The 27,724-nt window shown below is 37.6% G+C and overlaps 1 protein-coding gene and 1 long non-coding RNA gene across 3 annotated transcripts in view; one reads left to right on the top strand and one right to left on the bottom strand.

Moving 5' to 3' along the window:
* LOC105481754 (KLF transcription factor 12) overlaps window positions 1-27,724 on the bottom strand; it is a 618,039-nt gene that overhangs the window by 538,684 nt on the left and 51,631 nt on the right. The gene's annotated exons all lie outside the window — the stretch shown is intronic.
* Window positions 9,746-27,724, top strand: part of LOC105481753 (uncharacterized) — a 39,377-nt gene continuing 21,398 nt past the window's right edge. The window contains exon 1 of one of the 2 annotated variants that reach the window (XR_987168.3): window positions 9,746-10,166. This is a non-coding gene — a long non-coding RNA (uncharacterized lncRNA). The remainder of the gene's footprint in view (window positions 10,167-27,724) is intronic. The other variant, XR_011614723.1, reaches the window with a different exon arrangement.

The raw sequence follows: 27,724 nt of genomic DNA, 5'->3' as shown, positions 1-27,724 counted from the left end.
CGGCCATCACTTAGTCTTTTTTTTTTTTTTTTTTTTTTTTTTTTTTGAGACGGGGTCTCGCTCTATCGCCCAGGCTGGAGTGCAGTGGCCAGATCTCAGCTCACTGCAAGCTCCGCCTCCCGGGTTTACACCATTCTCCTGCCTCAGCCTCCCGAGTAGCTGGGACTACAGACGCCCGCCACCTCACCCGGCTACTTTTTGTATGTTTTTGGTAGAGACGGGGTTTCACTGTGTTAGCCAGGATGGTCTCAATCTCCTGACCTCGTGATCCGCCCGTCTCGGCCTCCCAAAGTGCTGGGATTACAGGTTTGAGCCACCGCGCCCGGCCCATCACTTAGTCTTTTTTAAAAATAAGATTATACTTTATGTTTTTAATGCTTCCTATGTTTTCTATTTTTGGTTATCTGGTCTATGTATTTTTTTTTCTTCGGAGTCCCTTTCTCACCTCCTTTTGGGTCACTTGGAATTTCTGTGGCCCATATTCTTTCCTTTAGCTTTACTTCTTTGACACCAAATAATTAATGTAGATTTAATTTCCTTGATATTAGCTTTAGAGGGCATCATTAATTCTCTAACATAAAAATGAAGAAATTAGCACAATCATGCCTCCTTACACATTTCTATTACTCTATTTTTTCTTTGTTATTTTTACATTCTCTCGTTCTGTAACACTGGCATGCTATTTTATAATTGGCTATTAGACCCAATTTTATGATCTCCTTTTATATTTAAGTGGAGTTAATATGCAATTTGAAGAGAGGCAGTTTTATCTGCTACCATCACCTGAGGGGTGCATGATCTTGGGAAACTGAAGCTTTAGTTTGGGTTTGTTGTTTCAAGACAATTTCCTACCAAAGTCTACTCTGTGTGAGGACCTTAGATTTAGAAGCTCACATTTTGGGATGGGCAGATCACACAGGCAAGAAGACAGCACAGTCCATGGGGCAGCCCTCTAGTTCACAGGTCATTTATGTGGCAATTTATCTCTGCTCAATGAACTCTGCTGGCTGATTTCCTTCCCTTTGCGCTAGCACACCTGAAAGCCATTTCTCCAGTATTGAATAGTTGAATGAAAGGAGCTAGATGGTAAAGATGAATGTCTACATAGGTACTTCAGTTACCCTCCCACCACTTGTCAGTGCAGAATTTGACCCTCACATTCTCCCTTCCACAGCCATGATCCCAATTCTTGTAGTTTGAGTAAATAAAACAGAAATGTGGTTAGCCTCTTGGGGCACTCTAATTTTCTTTCAGAGGAATCTATACTTCAACCAAGATCTGGATGGCAGTGAATTAACATTTGGCATTCTCCTTGGGGGTGAGAGCAAATGTCTGTATTTTCAATTTAAAAAATAGTTTATGGTTTTGATTTTCAGATGTTTTGGTAAGTTTCATGGGAAGGAGCAGAGTAAACATGTGAATTCCACAGTCTTTTACAAAAAGCACATGAGTCTGTTTCTGGGATGTTTATTTCTATTTATTAATCTAGTCATCAGGGCCTATATCACTACTATACTCCTTTAATTACCAAAAGTTTGTGTTGTCTTTTGTTATCCACAGACCAACTTTATTCCCCTGATTTTACCTTTTTAAAATAGCTTACTTAGGTGCCAGCTCTTATTCTTCCAAAAAAGCTTTAGAATCAGTGGACAATGCTGAAACAGTCATAATAGAATTATAATTATAAGTGCATTACATTTTCAGATAACCTGGGAGATATTTGGTGTTCACTCAAATAGTTAATTTAATAGCCTAAATAAAATAATAAATTTTGCACTTTTTCCAAAGTGATCAAGTTTATTTATAACTAACTAAAAGGGAACAATAATGTTATTTCATGAGAACAGTGATCATGTTGGTATTGTTCCTTAAAATAGTTTCAGAACCTAGTACAGTGCCTGGCACCAAATACTAACTCAAACAATAGTAGAATGAATCAACAACTGAATTTAATAAAACCAAATCAATGTTTTAGAAATAACATTCTTAGTAAGACTTGAAAAATAATTGCTAACCCTAGTTGATTTAACAAAGTACTTTGAATCAAGTGAGCCAAAAAAAGAAAATAAGCGCATAGTACCCCCACCCTTTTCCCTTCTGTAAACATCTGGATCCTTTTTGTGGTGCTTTCAAATTTTAAAATGGCTTAATTTAGTTGGCTAGGATGTTCTGGAAGGAAAACAGGGAGGAAGGGTAACTTATTTTATGAGTAAACAATAGTATTGTAAATAGCTCAATTTTCTTCCGTTGTGGTTTTAACAATACACAATTGGGCTCTTCCATTGTAGAGCATGACTTTGTATGAAGATGGTGAAACCATACATGCTGCAAATAATATCTGGGAGTTTATGAGTAGAACTTTTGTGAAAATCTACTGAGAACCCCCGTCTATTGTTTTTAGATTTCTAGTACAGTTTATGTGTCCCAGCATAGTTCAAATGCATTTGTCTTCATTTACTCTGGATTTCCCAGATCTTCTCCATTACCACAAGACAGCTCCCAGATAATGGGACAAGTATGGTAAGGGATACTCTGCTACATTTGGGACTAAAGAGCTTGCCATTGAACTGTCTCTGGGACCCAGGAGAGTCTTCCCAGGGATATGACCTGAATGGAATAGAGATGGAAAGTGGACTTCCCTGTGGTCCAAAAAGCTCAGGGCAGTCAGTTCCCACCACTTATGTGTTGGGAAATCAAGGCTGAGCTGCATCAATGTTAACGTATTTCTATTGAATCAATATCAGTAATTTTCCCCCTTTTCTTTCAACTTTGGAGTTTTGCCTTTATGCTGCTGGCTCTGCTGTAATGGTCCTAGTTGCGTGTGACTGTCTGGGTGGCTTCCATAGCCACATGGGTTTGACCATCAGTCATCATGTCTGTATTATTCACAACCACATATTTCACTTGTTTTAACTTTCCTATATTTTGCCATCTGTGAAGCGGAGAAAGTCAGTATCTCGTTTCTTGGGCCAATTCATTCATTTGCTAGAAGGGGGAACTTATGTAATGGAGAACTGAAACATTAGCTGGCTCTCCTATCTGCTTCTCCTATTGTGTATTTTCCCTAAAAAACAGAATCTTCCCTAGTGACTTTGCCCTTTTGTTCAAGTTAGAGAATCCTTCAAAAGGATGATATCATATTTCCACAGATGCTCTCATTCTACCTCATGTGATTTCCAATATATGCGCTAATGTGTTGATGGCTCAATGGGATCAACATTTCTATTGATCATCTGCAGAAACATAAAGAGGTTTGACCATTTATTCATTATTTTATTTGTTCAAAAAGGAAATGACTGCAGGCCCTGGGCTACCTTCTGGGATTAATACAAATATGTTTCCTACACCCTTAGATTCTTGATTCTAGGATTTATTTCACCTATTAAGGCCTATTATCTCACAATTAAGGCTAGTGAGATCTGTGACATCCAGGATCTTCTAACTTTCTATATGGAAAAAGTTTAACCATTAAGCCAACCGATCAAAGCATAACCATTAAGCCAACCAATCAACCAACCAACCCACCAACCAATCTATTATACTCTACAATGTGATTAATTGATGCTAAATAATGGAGATTTTATAAAAAGAGGAAATGTTCTTTCTTCCATTTCCCTAGCATTTGAGTGAGCTCTTCCTCAGTTATATTACATACATTCTAGCATATAATTGCTTGGAATGGAGTGTTTTAAATCTCCATTAGGTAATTGGGAACATAACGTACGAAAAGGCTCTCTAACAGTGGAAATGGTTTGTTGTTTTGCATTTCCAACATTTTTTCCTCTCAAACTGTCTTATAACCAGTTGTTAATAAGTAGTATAATGAATAAATATTGTAAAGAATATGTTGAATATAAGATGAATATTGTTGTGATTTTAGCAAGTATGCCAAAATGTCAATTTAACTTCATCAGGAAAACCATTGCAAGAATTGGCAGGTAATTGAAATCTGCATTATTACTTGCTCAAGTGAAAGGGAAAAGAAGAGAAGTGCAGAAAACAGAAAAGGTAGTGCATTTTGATGTTGCCTTCAAATTTGCCCTTTATTTGAACAGGATGCCCAGAAAAATTGGAACTTTTAATCAGCTGAAAGCATTCTTACTACTAAATGGCTTTCTCCTTGATTGCATACAAATTAGAGAATATCAATGACATAACATAATAGAATTAAGTAAAAGCTAAAACATAACACTACCCATACTCAGACACAGCAATGCTTTAACTGTAGCATCTTCAGGAAGAATTTGAGAGTCAACATGGATCATATATGTAGCCTTCTCTCCCTACACCTGATCCCTTGATATCCTCATCCTATTCCAAAGCTTCACTTACCACCTCTATGAAGAAAATACTTGACTAGAATGCCAATTTCCCTAATTTCTCTTTTACAAGCAGAGTTTTGATTTCACACTACCTTAAGGATGTTAGTTGATTGTTTGCTATCAAAGCTGTGCTGTTAATGAGGACAGAGTTACGTTTTCTTTCAAAATATTCCTTGCAGATAGATCTCTAAATCTCCGTGAGATTTATTTCCTACCTCTTCTCCAGGAAGTATTGTGTGTAGTCTTGGCCTACATTGCGATTATTCCTAAAGGGTAATTACTTATTTGTATAGTATCCAATAGTGATAATCAGTCATTCATTTATTGAACACATGCCATTTACCAGGCTAATTAGAGACATGGGAGATAAAAAGGTCAATGAGATCCAGCCTTTACCCTTGGTAATTTTGTTGCCAATTGAAAGAGTTCTGACATATAAACAGATAAAGTTACAATAAAATGGGAGTAAATGCAAAAATAAAGGTAGAAACAATGTGCTCTGTGGATACAGGGAGAAAGTAATTTTGTCAGGTTCAGTTAGGGAAAGAAAAAGTGATTTTTCATATGTGTCTTGAAGAATGAAAAGATGTTCAGTCTTAGAAGAGGAAAGAGGACATTTGAGGCAGAGCAAATAGCATATGCAATGGTCAGGGAAGGATACTTTTCTACAGTGGCAAACCATAGTAGTGATAAAGTCAATGCGACTGAAGATGGGGAAATGTGTAATTGCTGCTGGAAAGGTGTATTATGGACACATTTAAAATGCCCTTTCATGCTCTATCCAGGAGTTTGAGTTTTGTTTTCCAGGTAAGATGTAGATATCTAAAATTTTAAGCAGATAAATGATGGAAATAGATTTTTTTTAAAAGGAAGTTAATTTGGGAGCTGTGTAGAGGATGGCCTTGAGTAGACAAATACAACAAGATTAGATAGAAAAAAAATGTAATAATCCAGATGAGAGTTGATGGAAATCTGAAATAAGAAAAGGCAGTGACTTGGGAAGGAGAGGAGGGGACAATTCCAAGAGAAGTTTCTGAGCAAGAATGGCGGGACTTGCTAATGGTTTGACTAGACAGTTCCAGGATGGAAAAAGAAATAGAAGGTGTCTTTGGAATTTTTCGCTTGGGAGACTGAATGAATCTTGAAAGACAGTAGGAGAATAGGTTAGCAGAGAGGGGAAGATGTGCTTGATCTTGGATGTGTTCATTTAACAAGTTTGTGGCACATCCATGTCGGCATGTCCATTAGGCAGTGCAAAATGTGAATCTCTGTGGGCTGAAAGACAAGGGATGGAGTTTTGGTAATAATTAACAAGTAGATCATCATAAAAGCTATGGGTTTCAGTTAAAAAAATCAACTCAACCCATATCCTAGTTTATCTTCTATCTGTCTTCAATATGCTTTAAAGAAAATTGTGAATTTTTTTCTCATACATTCTTTCCAAATATCAATAATCTGGACTCCTGCAGAGTGTTGTACCTCTGTCATAGGATTAAACCACATTTTGCCTTCAATGAGTGTGTTTGTGGTTAATATCACATAAACTCTTGGAGAAAAGGGCTGTCTTGTCCATTTTTGTGTCACCCCAAATTGAATCATGCAGCCTCTTACGGAGCGGTTGTGCAATAATAGTAGATACATTTTCTACATCTCTTCATATTTTTTGCCTGTTTAACATTGTAAAGTCACATATAATAACTCATTTTCAGTGGTGTATTCATTTTGATTCCTTGGTCAAAGGTTTTTTTTTTTTTTCTATTTTTAGTCAAAATGGCTGCTTGCTTAAAGGTTTAACTCTCTTACCTCCATCCATAGGCTTAGCAAACAATAGATAAGAATCCCTGTGTTTATAGAATCAGCTCCCCACAACCCTAGCCTTCTCATTCTAGAGTGGAAAATATTAGGAGACAGTGGGCAACTCACGGAAACGTAGAGTTTATTGTGATAACAAACACCTAGTTTTATATTTAAGAAAATAATTCCTTTAGAAGTTCCCAATTTATCTGGCAAAAAGAATAAATAAAAACATAGCCCAACCAAATGAGGTTTTGGGTTGATATATCAGGATAACAGATAATATAATTTTTTAAAAAATGTGTTCAATTTTCTAGTTTTTCTCTTTGGTAGAAGAATGTTTAGTCAACTTTCATGGACCTTAGACGAGCCAAAGATCAGTATGTTTAAGCTAATCAGTAACTTGAAATGCCTTTTTCTTGTGTTTGGGAGAAAGAAAAGGAGGCAGATTGCTGTGAAAGTATAAGATGTTATTTCTGCAAAAATACTTGTATCTTTACCAATTTTAAATGTCAGTTTTCTTCACCCAAGGTTTATTTTACCTGTCTACTTGGATGAGCTTCAGAACTATCTATGTCTGAGGAATATTATCTTTCTCGTCTACATTTTGCTGTAGAGCAAACTTTCTTTCTTTCTGCACCGTATGTTAAAAAATCTGAAACCATATTATATAGTAGAAACAATTCAAGACTTAACTTGGGAAAAAGTCATGAATTAAACTGGAATGAAAATAATATATTTTGAAAAAGCAAACCAGTGAGAGTTGGACATGTTATGTTCTAAAATAATAGGTTATACATCTTTAATCATAGAAATAATATTTATACACTATTTTCCTATAAAATATTACATATGCATAAGATTTTAGAATAGAATGGAATTTTGAGGTCACCTAGACTAGTTGTATCACTTTGTGAGCAAGGAAATATTAAGCTTAGAAATGTTAAGTCCCCTTTTCAAGGTCACACAGAAATCAGTAGCAGAGCTTAAACGAGAATTTTTTAACTTGTCTGATTCCAAATCAGTGGCACTTTTAACCCATACTCTGATATCTATATTATCTGAATTTGGAACTAGGATGTATATTATGACAATCTGATGTGAAAAAAATGGAAACAATGGGAGAGAATATTTGAAATTGAAACTGTACGCCCAAGTCAGGTCACTTGATAAAAATAAGTTTATTTGTGTCATAGTTTATTTATGTCCCCTAATGTGTTTTTCTTTAAAATAAATGTAAAGACTAAATTCTAGTGTTTTATCAATTTTCATGGTCTTCATTAAATTGAAAAAAAAAAAAAAACCACCAGAAAAATGAAGGAAATCAAACACTGCTGCTCCAAGCTTAGGGAATAATTTCAGTACCATTCAAATCTACATCATCAAATATTAATAACCCTCAGTACATGAAGCCAAAGTTAAATACGGTGGATCTTTATGTTCTAGTAATTTATATGCTGAAACTTGTAATAGTGCTGACTACCTTCAACAGTAAAACAAACAAGGAAGCATGCCCTCTTAGAGCTGTGAGTTGGAATAGTACTGGATATTGAGCAAATATAATTACGTTGCCATTTCTCTGGCTTTTTGATTCTTGGAGCATGTCATCAAAGTTATATATATGTCACCTCTGTGTGAAATCATAACAGGGATGGTCATTAGGAATGAAAGCTTTGAACCAAGATAAAAATATATAATAAGCAACATGTCCCTAAATATTTTGAAGAATATATTCCTAAAGAGTTAAATCCTGGCCAAAAAGAAGTCCTCTGACTCTTGTATTTATTATTCATGGTTTTGAGCATGCCAGGTTCACAAGTTCTACCTGCACTTGGCAACAATTCTGTACTTTCCTCAGCCACATGGTGTGTTCAGCTGCTGGTAAATGTAAGGAAGCTCTGGTGACGGTGATGCATGGTATCAACAGTTTTTATTCTTGTCAGACTTGAAAGGGTGAGAATTTGGAAAGGTAACAGTTTATCAGATAGTCTTAATTAAAGAAAACTATTCACTTATACCAACACTTGGAAAGTTATCTAAAATAATAACAACTTCTTTTAGATTGGAAAAATTAGAAAGTAACTGTTCCTTTCCATTTTTTCATAGGCGCCATGGGGCAGCCCAGGAGCCACCAACAACCAAGGCCTGCACCTGAATAAGCTACAAGGACAGGTTTGGAAGGCCAAAAACCTCAACTGACCCTATTTCAGTTCTGTTTCTTATACAGACTATTTCAGTCCCTTCTCTCCAGTGTTACCAATGTGTTTCCAACTAATCCCAACTCCTTATCTTCTGAAATGTGATTTGTTTCCTTGGCTCTTTAAAGCGTAATATGGAAAGAGGGAGAGATTCAAATCCTAATGCTGTCCCTTAACTGTGCGAAGGTGGGTAGATGAGGTACATTACTTAATTTTTCTGAGCTGTTCTTTTCTCATTTTTAGAATGAGATGATAACATATGATATGATTTGGTTGTGTCTCCACCCAAATCTCATCTTAAATTGTAGTTCCCATAATCCCCATGTGTGTTGGAAGGGACCTGGTCAGAGATAATTGAATCGTGGGGTCAGTTTCCCCCATGCTATTCTTGTGATAGTAAGTTCTCATGAGATCATGTGGTTTTACAAGGAGATTCCCCCTTCACTTGACTTGCGTTCTTCTCCTTCCTGCTGCCACGTGAAGAAGGACATGTTTGCTTCTTCCCCTTCTGCCATGATTGTAAGTTTCCTGAGGCCTCCCCAGCTCTGCAGAACTGTGAGTCAGTTAAACCTCTTTCCTTTATAAACTACCCAACCTTGGGCAGTCCTTTATAGCAGCATGAGAATAGTCCATTCTAATGTGTATTAGTCAATACACATATCTTTAAATTTTCTGTGGTGAAGATTAAGTATGGCAGACACAGAGTATGTACCCAATAAATAATAGGTATAATTGTGCTCATCCCCACTCTCATCAATTACTTGGCAAAAATTCTATTCAAGGGCTAGGACTCTGCTACTCTACTCCAATCCTCTTCAGTTCCACTATGTTTATTTCAGTTCCCTAACCAAATGGGTAACAGCTGGTTTTGCATGAAAGTGAGCAACCATGGAGGCAGAAGATTGTCTCCTCACATACTTGGGATGAATTCTACCCTGAGGCACCACACCCTTGTTGGGCCAACCGCACAGAATTCTGTGCATGCATGACTGTCAAGTGTTTATCTATTGCCCCAGAAGCAAACTTCTCTATACCTGGTGCATGTTTCTCTCCTATTCTTCCATCTCCTGTTGACCTGCCTTCCAATTCTTTCCAATATGCCTCATGGAATTTTCATTCTCTTATGAGTAACCCTCTGTTGATCTCCTAGCTTTCATTAAACTTTGTCTGTGCTGCAAGCACATCGAATGTCTTTTTGCTATGTTAAATCCAAAACCTAGTTATCAGTCCTCATCTTAGTTGAATTATCAGTACTTCCACTACTACCACCCGTATACAAGCCACTACATTTTTTTTTTTTTGCCTGAAATGATACAGTAGTGTATAAACCAAGTATCTCTGCTTGCATCTTCATCTGCCTGTCATGTATGCTCAACATAGTAACCACAGTGATCCTTATAAAACCAAAGTCAGATAATGTCACTTCTTGACTACTTCAGGTCAGGGACCATGTCATTTTATTCCCCCTCTGTATCTCCAGGGCTTATCACTGAAACTTAGCAGGCACTCACTAAATATTTTGCTGAGCAGTTAAAACCAAGAGAAGAAAGAGGAGGGAGGTATATGGCAATCATTTACCACATCCTCTTTTAACCTCTTGAATATCTTACCAATGTCTTCTTTTGTCCTTACCTTCACATCATTTTATTTGACAAACAAAACTGTTTTCGAGAGAGGTAAGGCAGACGTGTGAACTGGACCCATAGAAGTTAAGTGATGACCCTGTTTGCAATGTCAAAGAGATTGAGGGCTTGGACTTGAACTCAACCTTCTCCCTCCAAATAGCCTGCTCTTTCTGTTATGTCATGTTTCATATACAAGTTTGGGAGCCTCCAGCCCTGACTATCCCAAGGTATGGTTTTAATGTATATGATGTCTTTGGAAATGTCTTCTGTGAAGGCCAAACATTTAATATTACAGGAAACTTTGAAGTGGATATGGAAGCTTGGCAGCCAGCTTGGATCTTCCGAAGAGCCTCTTTCCTTCATACTGTCTTCAGAGTACATATCATTCAATAGAGACTCTCTTGCACAGGAATTGTTATTATATGCTTGCAAATAGTTTCAACCAAAATCTTTAACTTGGAAATGAAGATGGGCTACTGTCTAGGAAGCCTCTGATTTTGTTATTGGTTTTCATTATCACATTAGGTTTGCATTACAGAGAAAAATTGGCAGAAAGCATCTAACCTATTAAAATTAGATATTCAAAGAAATTTAATTTTGGGGGGTCTGAATTGATAATATAACAAATGGAAGTTAAAATTCTAGAAGCTATGTTTATTATATGAATTCATGGTGTAACAAGATCTGGGAGTAACATAAACTAATTTACCTTCCCTTGTAAACAATCATCTTCCTTCTGAGTCTTGCTGGAGGAGGAAGAGGTTATGGGACAGTGTGGGAAGAAGGAGGGAGTCAGAGTTAATTTCATTATGTGCTTCCTAGAGAATGGGTTATTCAACAAAAACACTAGTTACAACAGCAACAATGAAACTCCACCTCTCCAAAGTGTATGGAAGATTAATATGATGTATAAGTACATTTTAAATAGATTTTCTGTTTCCAAATTGATAACTATGATCATGTAGACTTTTGTGATCCTTTGTGGCTGACTGTCTTATATATTCATTTGGCAGTCTCAGTTTCTGCTACATTAAATTGACCTTGATAATTTATTCGTTCATATATGTTTGTACTATTTCTTGAATTAGATTATTATAAGAAAGTGTCTTGTTCATGTCATATCTTTATTCATGCTCTCACACTTCTAAATAATTACCTAAATCTAAAAGAGGATAAGTACTTTTTAGAAATTTACTTTGCATTCAAAGTAGAGTGTCTTGTCTAGGTTTGACAGTTTTTACACTGAGAAATGAACCTCTATCAACAAAAGTAATTTTACACACTGTCCCAAGCTTTTAAAAAAGTGATAAATATACACTGTATGTGATATTGAAGTACATTTTGGATAGCTTTTCTATTTCCATGTTGATAATTGTGTGGTCCCATGTACGTCAACAACAACAAAAAAGTGTTGGGCCATCCCATGTAGGTCGACAACAAAAAAGTGATAGTTATACAGTGATCTTCGTACCTGTCATATTTTGTTGATCTTATTTATTTATTATTATTATTTTTTGAGATAGAGTCTCGCTCTGTTGCCCAGACTGGAGTGAAGTGGCATGATCTCAGCTCACTGCAACTTCTGCCTCCCGGGTTCAAGTGATTCGCCTGCCCCAGCCTCCCAAGTAGCTGGGACTACAGGCATGGCCACCATGCCTGGCTAATTTTTTGTATTTTTAATAGAGACAGGATTTCACCATGTTAGCCAGGATGGTCTCAATCTCCTGATCTAGTGATCCGCACGCCTCGGCCTCCCAAGGTGTTGGGATTACAGGCGTGAGCCACTGCGCCCAGCCTGATCTTATTTTATAAAGATACACTGTATACCTATCACTTTTTTGTTGTTGTCAACCTACACGGGATGGCACAAGAAGTTTTTACTTTTTCACGACTTGTTCAGGGCCCTTCTGATCATACTGGTCCCATGGTCCAGCAGCCCTGACCTGCTGCATCCACTGTGTGCCCTGAAATGCATTCCTGTGGTGGGAAACCGTCCCAACAGGAGCTTATGTCACATATATGTGGCCAGAAAAACACGAGAGTGCCTCGGGACATATATTTTGTGAGCAATGGAAAAAAGCATTTTTGTTACCAGTTCTTCCAGAAGCATATTCACCCATGCAGATTCATAATCTGTAATACTTAAATACAATTTCTTTGTTTCTAATTACACACTGTAGTTTGGAAAAGCATAATAATGTTCAATTAAAAGTAACTTATGAATTCTTCATAGATATCCCCCAGATGACTAAATATTCTATATGAAGACAGATGAATGAAATAATTTTAATCTCAAATCTAGAATATACTTTTTAGAATTAAAGAGCAGAGGGATTTATAATAAGGCAACTTGTCACCTTATGGGCATTTTGAGATCATCATATAAGAATGTTTAATAATATTAAAAAGTGGCATTCCAATAAATAACATGGTGATATTGCAGGATACAAGCTTAATATACAAAAATAATTTGCTTTCTATATACCAGAAATGAACATTGGAATTTGAACTAAAAAACACAATGCCATTTACATTACCAACAACAACAAAATGACATACTTTGATATAAATCTAACAAAATATCTACAAGTTCTATATGAAGAAAACCACAAAACTTTGATGAAAGTATCAGTATTGGCTCGTTAATTGTAACCAATATACCACAGTAATGCAAGATGTTGATGATAGGAGGATAACAGGTAGGGAGGGGATAGATGGGAACTCTCAGTACTTCCTGTTCAATTTTTTGGTAAACATAAAACAGCTTAAAAAATAAAGCCTATTAAAAATAAGTGCCATCCATGGAATACATATGGAAAAATGCTGCTACATTAAATATTACCTATAGATAAAAATGCATCCCAAGACACAGTACAGCATATTCAGATGAATCTCTGTGAAGCAGTGTAACACAATGGGTAGAATTCAAATTTTAGAATCAGAAAGACCTGGATTCAAATCTGAACTCTAACTGTGTGAATCTAAGCAAGTGGCTTAATTTTTTTCTGAACCATATTTTCATCATCTGTAAAGCTTGGAAAAGAAGGACTACCTTACTTAAATGAGATTATGTTTGCAAATCACATAAAACATTGTATGGCACACCATACCTGTCCAACAACTGATAATATCCAATCTTTAATGTATAAAGCTACACTTAAAAGCTGTCCACATTTTTAAAACCAACAGAATGAAGTCAGAAATAAGAAAGGTATTGGAGCAAAAGAAAAGTCATTATGCAAGGAAGGACAAGTTATTCATTCCTTTGGCTATACATACATTTGGAGACCATTCAGTAGATTTACTTACCTACATTTTGTAGGTTTTGCCACTCTTACCTCTAATTATGGAGAAAAAAAAAAAAGGCTTCAGAAACCTCTTTCCAAATCTCTTTTGCCTGCTGAAGACCATTATATGTCATATTTTGGAATTTATGGAAAGATCTTTTTCTTTTATTTAAAATTTGTAAAAAGGTATACATTTACTCTACATAATGATAGAATCTTAGAGACAGTTCTAAAGTCTTCTTCTGAGTACTCACTCTATCTATCTATCTGTCTGTCTTTCTGTCTGTTCTGTCTATCTATCTATCTATCTATCTATCTATCTATCTATCTATCTATCATCTATCTATCTATCTATCATGCATCTATGTACATATATTTTTATCTTAAAATGTGACATAACACAGTCTGGATGCAAGAAACCAACATGGACTCAATGGTCACTTGCTTTCTGTTTTTTGATGAGACAGTTTCTGGGAGTGTTGGTCAACTCATGAAGGCAGATATATCTCAGAGGTTTGAGGGTCATAGATGATGTTTGTAACCTCGTTGATGTAAGCAAAAATCGGGCTTTGACTCCCCTTGTTTTGATACTTGATATAAATTGCCAAGGCATTAAATTCACATTAACAAGTACATGCAGGTGCTATTTGTATTAGGTGCCAGTAAGAAAAACCAGAAAATATTTTAAATATTAAATCAGATAGCATGTGTCAATAGTTTATCTCAGTTATTCTGTATAGCAAGGATTCAATAAATGCTATAATTTATTTTCCACACTTCCCTATGTTTATTTTAAAAGTTTAGTTTTTTTTTTTTTTTTTTTTTTTTTGAGACGGAGTCTCGCTCTGTCGCCCAGGCTGGAGTGCAGTGGCCGGATCTCAGCTCACTGCAAGCTCCACCTCCCGGGTTCACGCCATTCTCCTGCCTCAGCCTCCCGAGTAGCTGGGACTACAGGCGCCCGCCACCTCGCCCGGCTGGTTTTTTGTATTTTTTAGTAGAGACGGGGTTTCACCGTGTTAGCCAGGATAGTCTCGATCTCCTGACCTCGTGATCCACCCGTCTCGGCCTCCCAAAGTGCTGGGATTACAGGCTTGAGCCACCGCGCCCGGCCTAAAAGTTTAGTTTTTATGACTCAGCTTTATGCCATGAAGTGATTCAATATCTCAACTTCCTCATTATAATAGACAGGGGAGAAATCAAAGAAGAAGATAGTTACAAAATATCTTTGACTAACGTATGTACATCTGCTATTGTGGATGACCTCCCCCTCACTCTAAATATAAAAATAAAATACTACAGGAAGATGAGATAAGGTCTTTATATGTTAATAGCAATTTATTTCTATTTACATTTGCTTTTTATAATTATCAAAAACTATCCTTTTATGAGAAGTATTTCTCTCCTTTGAAGTATGTAAGGCATATCCAGAAAGTAGATTTAAAAAGCCATGCAGACTTATCTTCATCTCCTTAAATATTATTACCCTGGCATTTTGTTTTAAATTAAAATTCATAATAACATATATAACAGCATCTTAACAGAGGATCAGCAGTGGAATCTGGATATCCACACATTCACTTTCATTCTCAGCTACCAAATTTTTAAAGTAGGAATATTAAAAGCTCTTCTGCCCACTCTATGGAGTGTTATTGGAGAGTCAAATTTTAAAGCTTGTGTATTTGCATGATCATTACTTAATTCCCCTCAAACATAAGATGTTTGTTAATGATGTTACTACTTACAGGAAGTATAGATCAGTTGAATAGTCAAATTTTATAGAAGGTAGATTTAATCTTGTAAGATGGACTTTTATTTTTGAAATGAGTTTACATGTCCCTGAATTTTTTTTGACATGTGTATTAGTCTGTCTTCATGCTGCTGATAAAGACATACCTGTGACTGGGTAATTCATAAAGAAAAAGAGGTTTAATGGACTCACAGTTCCATGGGCTGGGGAGGCCTCACAATCACGGTGGAAGGCAAAAGGCATGTCTTACATGGCGGCAGGAGAGAGAGAATGAGAACCAAGTGAAAGAGAAACCCCTTATAAAACCATCAGATCTCATTAGACTAACTCACTACCACAAGAACAGTATGTGGGAAACTGCTCCCATGATTCAATTATCTCCCACCGGGTCCCTCCTACAACACATGGGAATTATAGGAGCTACAATTCAAGATGAGATTTGGGTAGGGACACAGCCAAATCATATCAACACATGTGTGTGTATATGAGATGTAGCAAAGTCATGAGGCTAGTTTCTTTGTGAGTTTTAATTCTTTAATATGCTCATCCAATAAACTCTCAATTGTTTAGTAGGTATAGGGCTTGAGCATCCTGCCCAAGGATACTGGGGATAAAAGGGGACAGAAGGCGTGGGCCTATTTTTAAGAAGCTCACAGTCTAAAGTGAGCTGAACATGCAGAAACGTAATTATATTACAGCAAGGTGAGGCTATCAGAGCCACGTGTACACAGAACTTCTCGGGGAAGTTGCCTCTCACTGCCACCCACTGCAGAGCCCTGATACAACTTCATTTGGTGGCAGTGAGAGGACATTTCTTTTCTTTTACTTTAAGTTCTGGGATACATATGCAGAACGTGCAGGTTTGTTACATCGGTATACATGTGCCATGTTGGGTTGCTGCACTATCAACCTATCATCTAGGTTTTAAGCCCTGTAGTCATTAGATATTTGTCCTAATGCTCTCCCTCCCCTTGTCCCCACCCCTGACAGGCCCCAGTGTGTGATATTCCCCTCCCTGTGTCCACGTGTTCTCATTGTTCAACTCCCACTTATGAGTGAGAACATACGGTGTTTGGTTTTCTGTTCCTGTGTTAGTTTGCTGAGAATGATGGCTTCCAGCTTTATCCATGTCCCTGCAAAGGACATGAACTCATTCTTTTTTATGGCTGCATAGTATTCCATGGTGTATATATACCACATTTTCTTTATCCAGTCTATCATTGATGGGCATTTGAGTTGGTTCCAAGTCTTTGCTATTGTGAATAGTGCTACAGTAAACATATGTGTGCATGTGTCTTTATAGTAGAATGATTTATAATCCTTTGGGTATATACTCAGTAGTGGAATTGCTGGGTCAAATGGTGTTTCTGGTTCTAGATCCTTGAGGAATTGCCACACTGTCTTCCACAATGGTTGAACTAATTTACACTCCCACCAACAATGTAAAAGCATTTCTATTTCTCCACATCCTCGCCAGCATCTGTTGTTTCCTGACTGTTTAATGATCGCCACTTTAACTGGCGTGAGATGGTGTCTCATTGTGGTTTTGATTTGCATTTCTCTAATGACCAATGATGATGAACATTTTTTTCATACGTTTGTTGGCCATGAGAGGACATTCTTTAAGGAGGTATCATTTGTCCTGGGTTTTGAAATGCGGTTAAGGGTTCCACAATTGGAATAGGGTCCGTACTAAGAAGGGCATTCTAAGCAATGGGAACAGAGTGTACAGGCAATGTGGAGGAGACCTGACACTAGCACACAATTTTGAAATTGTGGACTCGATATGTGCAAAAGACAATTGTGATCTGTCTCTCTGGTTTTAATGAACATATGTTGGGGTTAGAAAAGCTGAATTTGCTTGCTTTTACTAATATGAGTATCGGAAACATCTACTACAGGATGTTTACCAAATGAATCATTATCACAGTTCCTGCTGTGGTTGAATTTTTTGTTTTTAACCTCAAGCCTTTAGAGTGAAAAGTGTCACTTATATTCCCACGGTCAACTCTTCAGTAATTGTTAAGAATATCATCTTTGGTAATTGTTAAGAACATCATCTTTGGTAATTGTTAAGGATTTCATCTTTGGCAATTGTTAAGAATTTCATCTTTGGCAATTGTTAAGAATCTCATCTTTGGTAATTGTTAAGAATATCATCTCTGGTAATTGTTAAGAATTTCATCTTTGGCAATTGTTAAAAATTTCATCTTTGGTAATTGTTAAGAATATCATCTTTGGTAATTGTTAAGAATGTCATCTTTGGTAATTGTTAAGAATGTCATCTTTGGTAATTGTTAAGAATTTCATATTTCACCTGGACTTCACTCTAGTCTTTGATCCATATGTCACTTTATTACCAGAGGTATCATGATGTAGCTTAGTCTTTTATTTATAAAATACAGATGATCCTGCCATTCCACTACCTAAAACATTCAGTGGCTCCCCATTGTCTACTGAAGTAAGTCTTATTGTGGCATGAAGAACATGAGCTGGCTCCAATCATTCCTTTGAACTTCCTCCCAAACTTCTCACTTTCTACTTTCAAGCAGGTCCACCAAGCTTACACACCATCACAAGTTACTCATTGCCCACCATGCCCCATGGTCCCTCCCCACCTCATATTCTATACTTTCTTCAAACTCATGCCTTTGTACATGAAATAACACAGCATGTTGAGATGTAGGCACCTCGTGATGGTTGGAGTCCTGGGTGGGACAGGGGCAGAGGGAAGAGGATGAGACAGTTGAGGCAATTAGGTATGAATCAGATGATAGAGAAATGCAAATGTTGTACTAAGAAGTCTTGGTTTTATTCTGCATTCGTGATACTTCTCAAACATTTCATCTAAAGTATTCCAAAGGGGTAAGAAGAATATCTGCCCTCCACTGTGGGTTTTGGGGGCATAGCCTGAAGTGGGCCATCACAAGTGAAAAATGTATTTATGATATCCCTTCATGTTTTTTGGATTCTAACGTGTCTTCTCCTACTCGTTTTAATGTTAGGACAATTTTTCAACTTACTGCTACCAAGTAAAATTGAATTTCAAAACCAAGATGTTATCCTGGGTTTTAAATTCCCCCAGCACATTACCAGGCCTCCTGAGCAATGTGTATTCCAAATTGAGAAGTACATCTTGGTGATAGGGAACCACAGGTGGATTTTAAGATGGTGACAGCAGCAACAAACTTGTGGCTAAATGATTCAAACTTACAAAAAGATAGATTCATATATTTGGGATTTGGAAAAGTCACTCTGATGACTCTGATGATAGCCCTGGAACACGGATTAGAGGTATGAGAATGGAAGAGGAAGAATCAGCAGGTCAGAGAACCAGTTGGATGGCTAGAGAAGCTATCGTGGAAAATTTACAGTTTTTTGTTTTGGTATTTGGGTTGACAGTATTATTATTTACCGAGACAGATACAAGAAAAGAAGAAGGTTTTCAATTTTGAATGTGAACGTTTGTGATCAATTTGGGACATACAGGTGAGAAATTTGATAGAAAGCTGTATATCAGGTTTGAAGAGTGGGACATAAGTCTATCTATCTATCTATCTATCTATCTATCTATCTATCTATCTATCTATCATCTACAACATTTTGGGATTAAAAGTCTGAAAGTGGAAACTAAAGCTATGGGAGTAGATGAAATTGCTAGGAAAGTAATATAGGATCAGAGAGAGAAATTGTTGCATGGAAAAATAAGAGAGGTTTTAAAACAAAGCTGATCTAGTAGGAGGAAAATAAAGACCCATGAAGGAATGTTAACATTGTAAAGGAATTTAGAAACCTCCTAACACATTTTCTCATTTGATAGATTAAAAAGTTAAGGCTTAAAAACAGGAAATGATTGCTCTGAGAACCTTGTTTTATTTTCTCATTTCTGGCTGAGAGTTCTTACCATATTTTATTGATCTTATTTTATAAATAAAATTTGTTGTTTTATGAACCTTGTATCCACTGTGGCACATAGCAAAGTGTTTCACTAAGAATAGTCACCTAATACAGTTTTTCAAAGAAAGACCTGAATTACTTACCCACTTACCTCTTGTAAATAAGAGGGGACAACAACTTAAGTTTTGAACAGATGAAGTTAACATGGAAGACTAATAGTAGAATTTTAAAAAAATCATTGTAACTATATGTTTAATTATCAATGAAAAACTAAATGGATCACATGGCAAAGCTGAGTTTCAGTAATTTTTCCCCAGACACTAGTATAAGGGTTATTGTCAGTAATCAAAACTTCTTTCCTTGCACCTAAAGGTCTTTTTCTCAAGCTCTCTTCAATGTCAGTGTTCCAATTCTCTGGCTTTGACACGACACCCAAGTCTGCCTTCCCCAAATACCTATGCTTCAACATCATTCCTAGAACTCTAGTTATATATATCAGAAGAGACAGTCAACAATTTTAGATCAGCTTCTGTTATAAGTGGATACATGCTGTTTTAAATGGATGACGCACTCATGACAGGGCCACCTGGTACTAGGGTTTGATCAAATTCTGTTTGGGAGTTCCAGGACGAACTAGGAATAGCACATTCTGGTACTCAGAGTGTCAGAAGGTGGGCGGCTCCGCTTGAAGACAGCCCATTTTCTACACTACTTTTCTGTCTTTTAGGAAGGAAAAGCTGAAGTATTTAGAATGCTGCCTTGGCTTATTCCTCAGGCATAAAATGCAGTGGGTTCAGTTCTTTACTCTCATTTTTTAAGGAATGATTAGGTTGAACAAGGCAGCATTTGCCTTTTTAAAATACAGGGGAACCACTCTGTGCTTCTGAGAAAATAGAAAGTGGCCCCCTGCCAGCTTACTGGCTTGGTGGGTGGAAAAAATAACACAGATCAACGTTAGGAGCACATAAACTCTCTCTCCTCCAACATGCGCCCATGATGCCTCCCCAGAAACACTGGACAGATGGCAAAGATCACCTCAGTGGCGTTTCCATCAGAAATCCAAGTCTTTGTGCAGGAAGCCTCCAAGGAGAGAGGATCTCAGCACACTTATGCATGTGTGCATTTAGAAGTCAGAGGGCTGTGGCTGTGACTTGCCTCTGTGTGCGGCAAGGATGAGAAAGCACATCTGACTCGATGATAATGACGGTGGTTCATGGTGTTAAAAAAGATGAGGGAGGGTCAGAGGAGTTAATTACTTACACTAAAAAATCTGAATGCTCAGAGGAATTAACTGGTATTCTGTAATTAATTTAAAAAGAGACTTTTAGTTGAAAAATATGATCATAATATAGATGTCGGTAGTTTGAATTCCATCCATAGTTATTACATTCTGTGAAAACTACCTTATTGTACTAATAATGAGTTTTGAAGCAGTAAGCTTCTTTTTTTTTTCTGACCAGATTTCAAAGAAAATAAATTTAAGGTGCAGAAAAGACAAAACAGAGAAAACAAACTCTTGGATATCTTGCTTCTTACATTGCAGTTAAATGAATACCTGCATCACAGACTCTCTTGATGATGAAGATGGGTTTAGATTGTTTTCAGCCAAAAAGATAATGCAAGATGAAATAATTTCCTTGTTTTTACAGATTTGATGGTGTGCAGGGGTGACATGGACTAAACAGCAGCGTTTTGCTGTAATAACTCTTTGAAAAAAATACCAGCCACACATGGGCAATTTGGGGGAATCTTTGCTACTGCTAATTGAATTTTCCTCTTGAATCAGTTTTCTGGCACATATCCAGATGTACCAGCCCTGTGCATAGGTGAAAAAGAAAGATGAAGTGCCCTAAGTATCCTACCTGATTTTCTTATCTCCCACAGTTTACCTCATAGCACTTTCTCCTGTAATTCAACTCTGATAATTTACCTATGAAACCAAGGTATAAGAAATTAGAGTTATGTCAAGTTATCTTGTTTTTAGTTATTTGTTATTATTATTATTTTGTAGAGGCTGGGGTCTCGCTATTTTGCGTGGACTGGTCTTGAATTCCTGGCTTCAAGCTATCCTCCCACCTTGACCTCCCAAAGTGCTGGAATTACAGGCATGAGCCACTGCTTCCAGCCAGTCAAATTACCATAAACAGATAGAGTGATTTTCATGTCTGTGAGATGTAATAGTGACCAAACTGAATGAATTAATGTTGCTAAAGAAAGATATTTTGAATATTATGGAGGGAAGGGGAGAGGATCACAGAAGCTAATAAGTGATCTCTCAAGCACTGTGCAAAGGAATGGGGGCCAAGGGACTATCAGAATTCCAGTCCCATTGTGGCACTGGATGCCTTAAGCTATCTTAGACTAATTCTATTATGAACTTAATTGAGGTAACTTCTTTTCCTCTCATGCCAAGCTCCTCAATCAACTTGCTTTTGATGCGGCTTTTTATATTGGGGAGGAGAGCTGGTTATGCTGCTTCAAATATTGGGGACTTTGCAACAGGCCTTATATGTAGTTGCATTCTCATTTTGTACATCCATTTATCAGTTTGATTCTTGTGAGTTTACACTGAGAGCTTGTGTTCACTCTCAGTACTCTGGAAACATTCAGCTTTTGAGCCTGAAATGGTGAGGGAGAAGATGCTATTGCTATGAGGAAACATGCAGGCGGCCAGCCAGTCTTTTTCTGCTGATGCTTGGATGCATTGCTGTTGGCCAAGCTAAAGACTATTTGCACTTTTATTATAGCGACTTAGGTTTCTCTGTTGTTTGGCAAAGGTGGAGATGTTGGTTCTAAAAGTAAGCTTCATATGCTTCTAGGAAGAATAAGGAGAGCTTAAAGAAATTAGGAGAAATAGCCTCCATCAACTAACACAATTTCAGCCAATGCTTAATCGTATGTGTATATGCTAGATTTCACCTTGGGACACATTTGGGGAGTTATAGAACTTATCCAGTTTTGCATAGTCAGCTGTTTAAACATGTGGTACAACAATCATACAAGTGCCCACCATTAAGGGCTAATCTGATGTTTGTGGTTCACCCGAGACCAGTCCTGCTGGCTGGATGTTTCTCTTCAGCTCTGAGCCATGGGAAGGAAGCAGACACAAGGAAGTGGAGTATTGGGTTTAACTGGGATTGGAGTTTTACCAAATGAGCATGCAAAGAGAGCAAACCACCGCAGAACCAAAGGTGTGAGCCAAGGAGCGCTTCTGAAGATCAACCATGGATTTGAAGTGGGGAACGAGGGAAGGAGGGACATGAGAAGGGTGGGGTACAGTGAAAATGTGTAGAAACAACGGACAGTCAATCTTGGGAGGCTGAAGGATTGATAGAGGTGTGGTGATAGAGGAGTGAATTGGAAAGATGAGAAGTAAGGGTGGGAAAGTAGGTTGGTTGAAATTGAGAAAATTGATGGACCCTGGAGCCAGACACACATGAGTCCAAAACCACCCTCTGACACTTGCTGTGTGATGATGCTAGTTGCTTCTTTTTCTCTGCCTCAAGATTTTTTTTTTAATTTCTAAAATGGCAATAGTAATATCTACTTTATTAAAAAAAAGCTACAAAGATCAAGTGTTGTGATGGATGTAAAGAACCTAGCATAGTGAATGGCAAATATTTGATACTTTTAGTAAATGCCAACTCTTGCATTTCTACTACACAGTAAAGGCCTTGAAAGCAGGAGCATCACACCCACACCCACACCCACAACCACACACACACCCCCTCACTCAATGCCATAAATGTCTGCTGAAAAAGAATACAGAGTCGGGCCCTGGTGCTTTGGGGGTATGCAAGTCCAGATCATGAGTTTGGATCACAAGCTTCTCAGGGATTCTCACAAACATCTTGGGTTAAGGATGGATTGAGATAAGGGTGGGTGGGTAGGAGGAGCATCAACACAGTATGTGAGAGTTGGGGAAAAACGACAAGGTTTCTTACTTTTAAAATTTGGTTTTCATCAACCATAATTCTGTTTGAGGGAAACTTATGGAACCAGAAAGTTCTGATAGTGGTGTTTTAAAAAAATATGTAAGTAATGCTTTTGAAACAATGTGTTCCCTGCTGTTGTTTTGAGGAGTCCTTAACTGAGGAATGCTCTGTGGGGTCCTTGGAGAATTTTTAAATATATGAATATCATGAGGAGTCATTTCTTCAGTTAGTACCTGATGAGGTAAACAGAGTCAGTGGACACTTTCTGGAAGTTCCTGAGACTGGGGGACAGGGCAGCAGGTGGGAACTCTGCCCTTGTGCTTTGATTTCCAGTTCTCTCTTTAGTAATCAGGTCACTCAACAGTCTCCAAACTTTGTAACCAAAATAGTCTTGCTGGAGATGCTCAATCTTAGGCTCAGTAATAAGACACATTGAGATATATTTATGACATACATCTGAGGTACTCATTTTGGGAAGAGGAGTGAAGGGTCATTATGACAAGACAAAACAAAAGGGACAAATGAATAGAAAACCAATCAATAAATGGATGGATATGTGGAAGGAGTCATACTTTGAGAGGGAATATTGAGGAATTCAGGGTGTGAGTAGTTGTCAGGGAATGAAGACGATGAGGACAAGAGTTCTACACACACACAGCTATGTGCTTGAAGAAAAGGAGTAGATCCATCTCCTTCATGCTTTAGTTGGTAAAAAATGTTGATGGCAGGACTGTCAAATTATTCCACAGAGATTTTGAAATCATGCAAAACGTAGTCTTTGAGGTCATCAGCAGGTAGGATGAGGACGAGAATTAACACCAGGTGAAAGGAGAAAGGTGTGGAGAAAGGAACCCTGGAGAACTTAGGAGGAAAAAGAGGCTGAAGAAGAAGGGTATCAAAAAGGAAAAGGTTAGAACCATGAGACTATTGGAGGGAATGTTGGAGGCAGCCTTAGGGAATGGGTAGGGGCAGAGAAGGCCAGAGCTAGGCTTCTTGGTGAGGAAGCTTAACCTTGTTTTTGGTAAGAGATTCCAGCAATTCTGTGCTACATCTGTCAGGCACTCATTATGTCTAACACACCAATGACTGATGGTCTTATTACATCAAACTTCAAAAAAAGATCAAGACTGTTATAAGAAGATACCTAAGAAAAAAAAAAAAAGATCAAGGTGCAATAAAAATGAACTCAGCATTGCATAGTTTTATATTTTTTTCTAACCATTACGTGCATTAATCATTACCTCAAAAAAGCAGCAAAAAGATAGAAGTGCCAAAAGTGGTAGAGAAAACGTGCCAACATTCAAAGAATAATTAACGAAAAGTGTTGCAGTTTTAACACCATAAATTAAAGTCAGTCTCAGTCTTTCCCAGTTCTTCTCAAGGGAGCCTAGGATCTCCATCCCCTGGATACGACCATGCCTGCTGCCTGTCCTGACATTGCCCCAGGCTACAAGTTTAATGAAAGCTTCATTACCATAGTTCTGAGTCTGGTGTCTGTCATATCCGAGTAAATCACCCAGCTATGAATCTCATGAACTCATTGTACTGAGTAATTTTCTTGGTAATCTTTTTTTTTTTTTTTTTTGAGACGGAGTCTAGTTCTATCACCCAGGCTGGAGTGCCGTGGAGCTATCTGAGCTCACTGCAACCTCCACCTCCTGGGTTCAAGCTATTCTCCTGCCTCAGCCTCCCAAGTAGCTGGGATTACAGGCATGCATCACTGTTAATTATTATTATTTTTTTTTTTTTGTAGATACAAGGTTTTACCATGTTGGGAAGGCTAGTCTTGAACTCCTGACCTCAAATATTCCGCCCACCTTGGCCTCCCAAAGTGCTGGAATTACAGGCATGAGTCACCACCCCCAGCCGATCTTCTGTGATTTTCTAATTTTCACTTTATATAGAATGGGTTTTTACTTTTCAGAACTTCATTGTGGCTGGACCCCTGCATTCTGCTGAGGTCTGATGTGCTAAGTTCCTGATGCACTTCCTGCTCCTTGCCACCTTCCTCTCCTCTGGGATTAACATTCTCCCATCCATCCTCATCTTCCTACCCTCCCACACCAGGTGAGAAATATTCAGCTCCCCAGTTGGCTGACTGGCATTCAGAGATAGGTTCCTGATTCCCTACCATGGAGAAGTTGCTTGCAAGAGAAACCCAGCATTATAAACTCGAACTTTCGAAAGGGTCAGTTAGACAAGCTGGCTGTGACATGAGGGTTAGTTTGGAAACTTGAAATGTAATATTCTTTCTGGCACAGAGGATTCAGTTGACCTCCAGGCTGTATGACTTAAGACAGCAATGGACAGTTTCCAGACCCCACTTGCAAGTGGGCAGGGTCAAAGCTTCTAATTCTGCTAGGCTGAGTCAGTTATTGGTGCCCAGATGGGTGTGGCTGAGAACACAGATGGCAGGTAATCATTAGGGGATGTTGGGATCGGCCTGGGACAGGCTGAACTTGACAGCTGTGGTTCTGATTCACACGGGCAGGCACCACTTCCCCCAAGGACTATGCAAGCCTCACCATCTTATACCATGTTGTTTTGTTGTGTGTGTTTATTTTTCTTTAGTTACCCCTTGGTTGTTAAGAAACTAGACATATAGATTATTGACCTAAAGCTTCTTTACCCTAGAACAGTTTTGGTTGCTGTGCTTCACCTTGCAAGAACCCTTAGGTGGGGCTGCCAGCCAAGTCAGCTGACTTTACCTGCTCCTCACACATTATGACTTAGGCTGTTGTCCAGCTGCAGGGCCTGCCACAGAAATGTGGTTAACTCTTGACCCCAGGCTTTGTTACAGGTATACCTCTTTCCCACTGTTCTTAGATGCAGGCTCATGTGCAGCTTTTGGCTAGGACCCAACAGTCACCATAAAAGACTGACCCTATCACTGTCACTAACTGCCTCTACAACCTTCAGCATATCACAGCACCTAGATTCCATGTTCCTTATTTGGAAGAGCAGGTGGAGAGGGGTTGGCCACTAAAGATAATGAAACGAAAGCTGCCATAATTCTAAGAGATTTAACCATTACTTTCTATAGGCATTGAACTCAGTGGCTCTAAATCAAACTATTTATTATCCTTAATTATGATTATATAAGACAAATTCTTCCCTTTAAACTACCTTAATGAAATAGAAATATTTAAAGACAACTACCAACTGTTCTCTTCCTCCTTCCCATCCTCCCTTCTCTTCCCCATTCTTCCTTTTCTTCCTTCCCTTCGTCCTTTCTTTATTTCTCAGTTTGAAATAAATAAGTTAGAAGTTCGAGTCACCTCTTTGCAGGGACAAATTATTCCAGCAAAAAAAAAAAAACCCTAGAAATATCTGGTCTAGATTATCCCTATTTATAACTTATGTATTTAAAACCCTTGGAATCCATCTATTATCTATCTATCTATCTATCTATCTATCCATCTATCTATCATCTTTAAACCCTTGGAATCCATCTATTATCTATGGGTCATCTATCCATCCATTTGTCATCTGTATTTCTAGAGAAATATCTATGCTTTTAGAGTTTAATAAGATAGAGTTTTGATTAGCTATTATTTTAAAATAATGTTAATCTAAAGCAACATTTAAAAACAGTATAGTCTTAACATTACCTGCATAGAGGAACCTGAGATGTTTGCTAAAAGTCCAGGAATCTGACTGCAGGCTGAGAACCAACAAGATTGCACACCCCTCCCTGCAACATTCTTAAGCACATCATATTCTGAGAATCCTGCATGTGAAGACTTTGAAACTACACTATACCATGCAATGTAAAGGACTATTTTGAAGTGGTAGCTAAGTGGTTGTGAGGGGTAAATATACCTCTGGGAGCCACCTCAAATCCCTTGTGGATATTAAAAGTATGAGTGAAATGAAAAGGGAATGTTATAAATAAATGAATATGTAAAAATATCTCTAGCTATGTATCAATTTATTAATTCTGATGTTGAATGCTCTGTCCTACCCATTCTTCAAAGAGATTAAAACCTCTTTCCCATTAAAACTTGCCAGCCTCTTAGAACCCATAGAGCTATCTATCTGCTAGAATAATAATACTTTTTCAAATTTACCAGTATTTTTCAAAATATATTCCAAAGAACTGTAGCAAAGAGTGAGACACATTTGCAAAAGTCCAGCCTACATAAATTATGAAAACACTACAAATTATGTACCCACTATGTGAGCTCCATAATGCACATTAGCTTATTAGAGATTATGAGAAGCCTTAAAAGAGGAAAGTTTTAATGTTTTTAAACCAGAATTTCTAAAACTTATGTGACCAAGGAGTCTTTTAAAAAATCATGTTTGTCAATTTCTCTCTTTTCCTCTTTTCCTCTCTCTTAAAGCTGTTTGTATATTTGATTGCTATTTAATTATGTGAAGCCTTAAAATATCTTTTAATTATTGTTTAACCCTTCAGGCAAAATTATATGCACTCCATATATGTATATGTCATGCAGGATTGTGTATTTTTATTTATTGAGTGGATTATTCTGTTTTTGCCTGTTAGTAGTGCTGCTGCTAAATGTCCACATAATCTTTACTGATTGGAGTAGACTTTCTTGGTACCAATTAACTAGGATAAAATAGGCCCTGAGACAGAAAATGAAAATATTGATGGCAGGCTCTAGGTAAGCAAGAGATAACTCCATTCACCTTGGGTCTTGCTATCTCTTATGCTTTTACATGATCATTGTTATAATGAGGATAACATTAATACCACTTATCGTGCAGTTATGGTCTGTGATGTGGCAAGTACTTGTTATTTCTTTAAATGCTGAAAACAACCCAATAAAGCAAGCATTATTAATGCAATTTCAGAGGATTATAGATACTTACAGTTGAAATCGACACAGAAATATAGCAAAGCTGGGTTTTGAACTCATTTCTAACTGACCTCAAAGCCCAGGATCACAACC

This window comes from Macaca nemestrina, chromosome 16, assembly GCF_043159975.1.
Source record: "Macaca nemestrina isolate mMacNem1 chromosome 16, mMacNem.hap1, whole genome shotgun sequence".
NCBI classification, from domain to species: Eukaryota; Metazoa; Chordata; class Mammalia; order Primates; family Cercopithecidae; genus Macaca; species Macaca nemestrina.
This window is presented reverse-complemented; position numbering and strand designations above follow the sequence as displayed.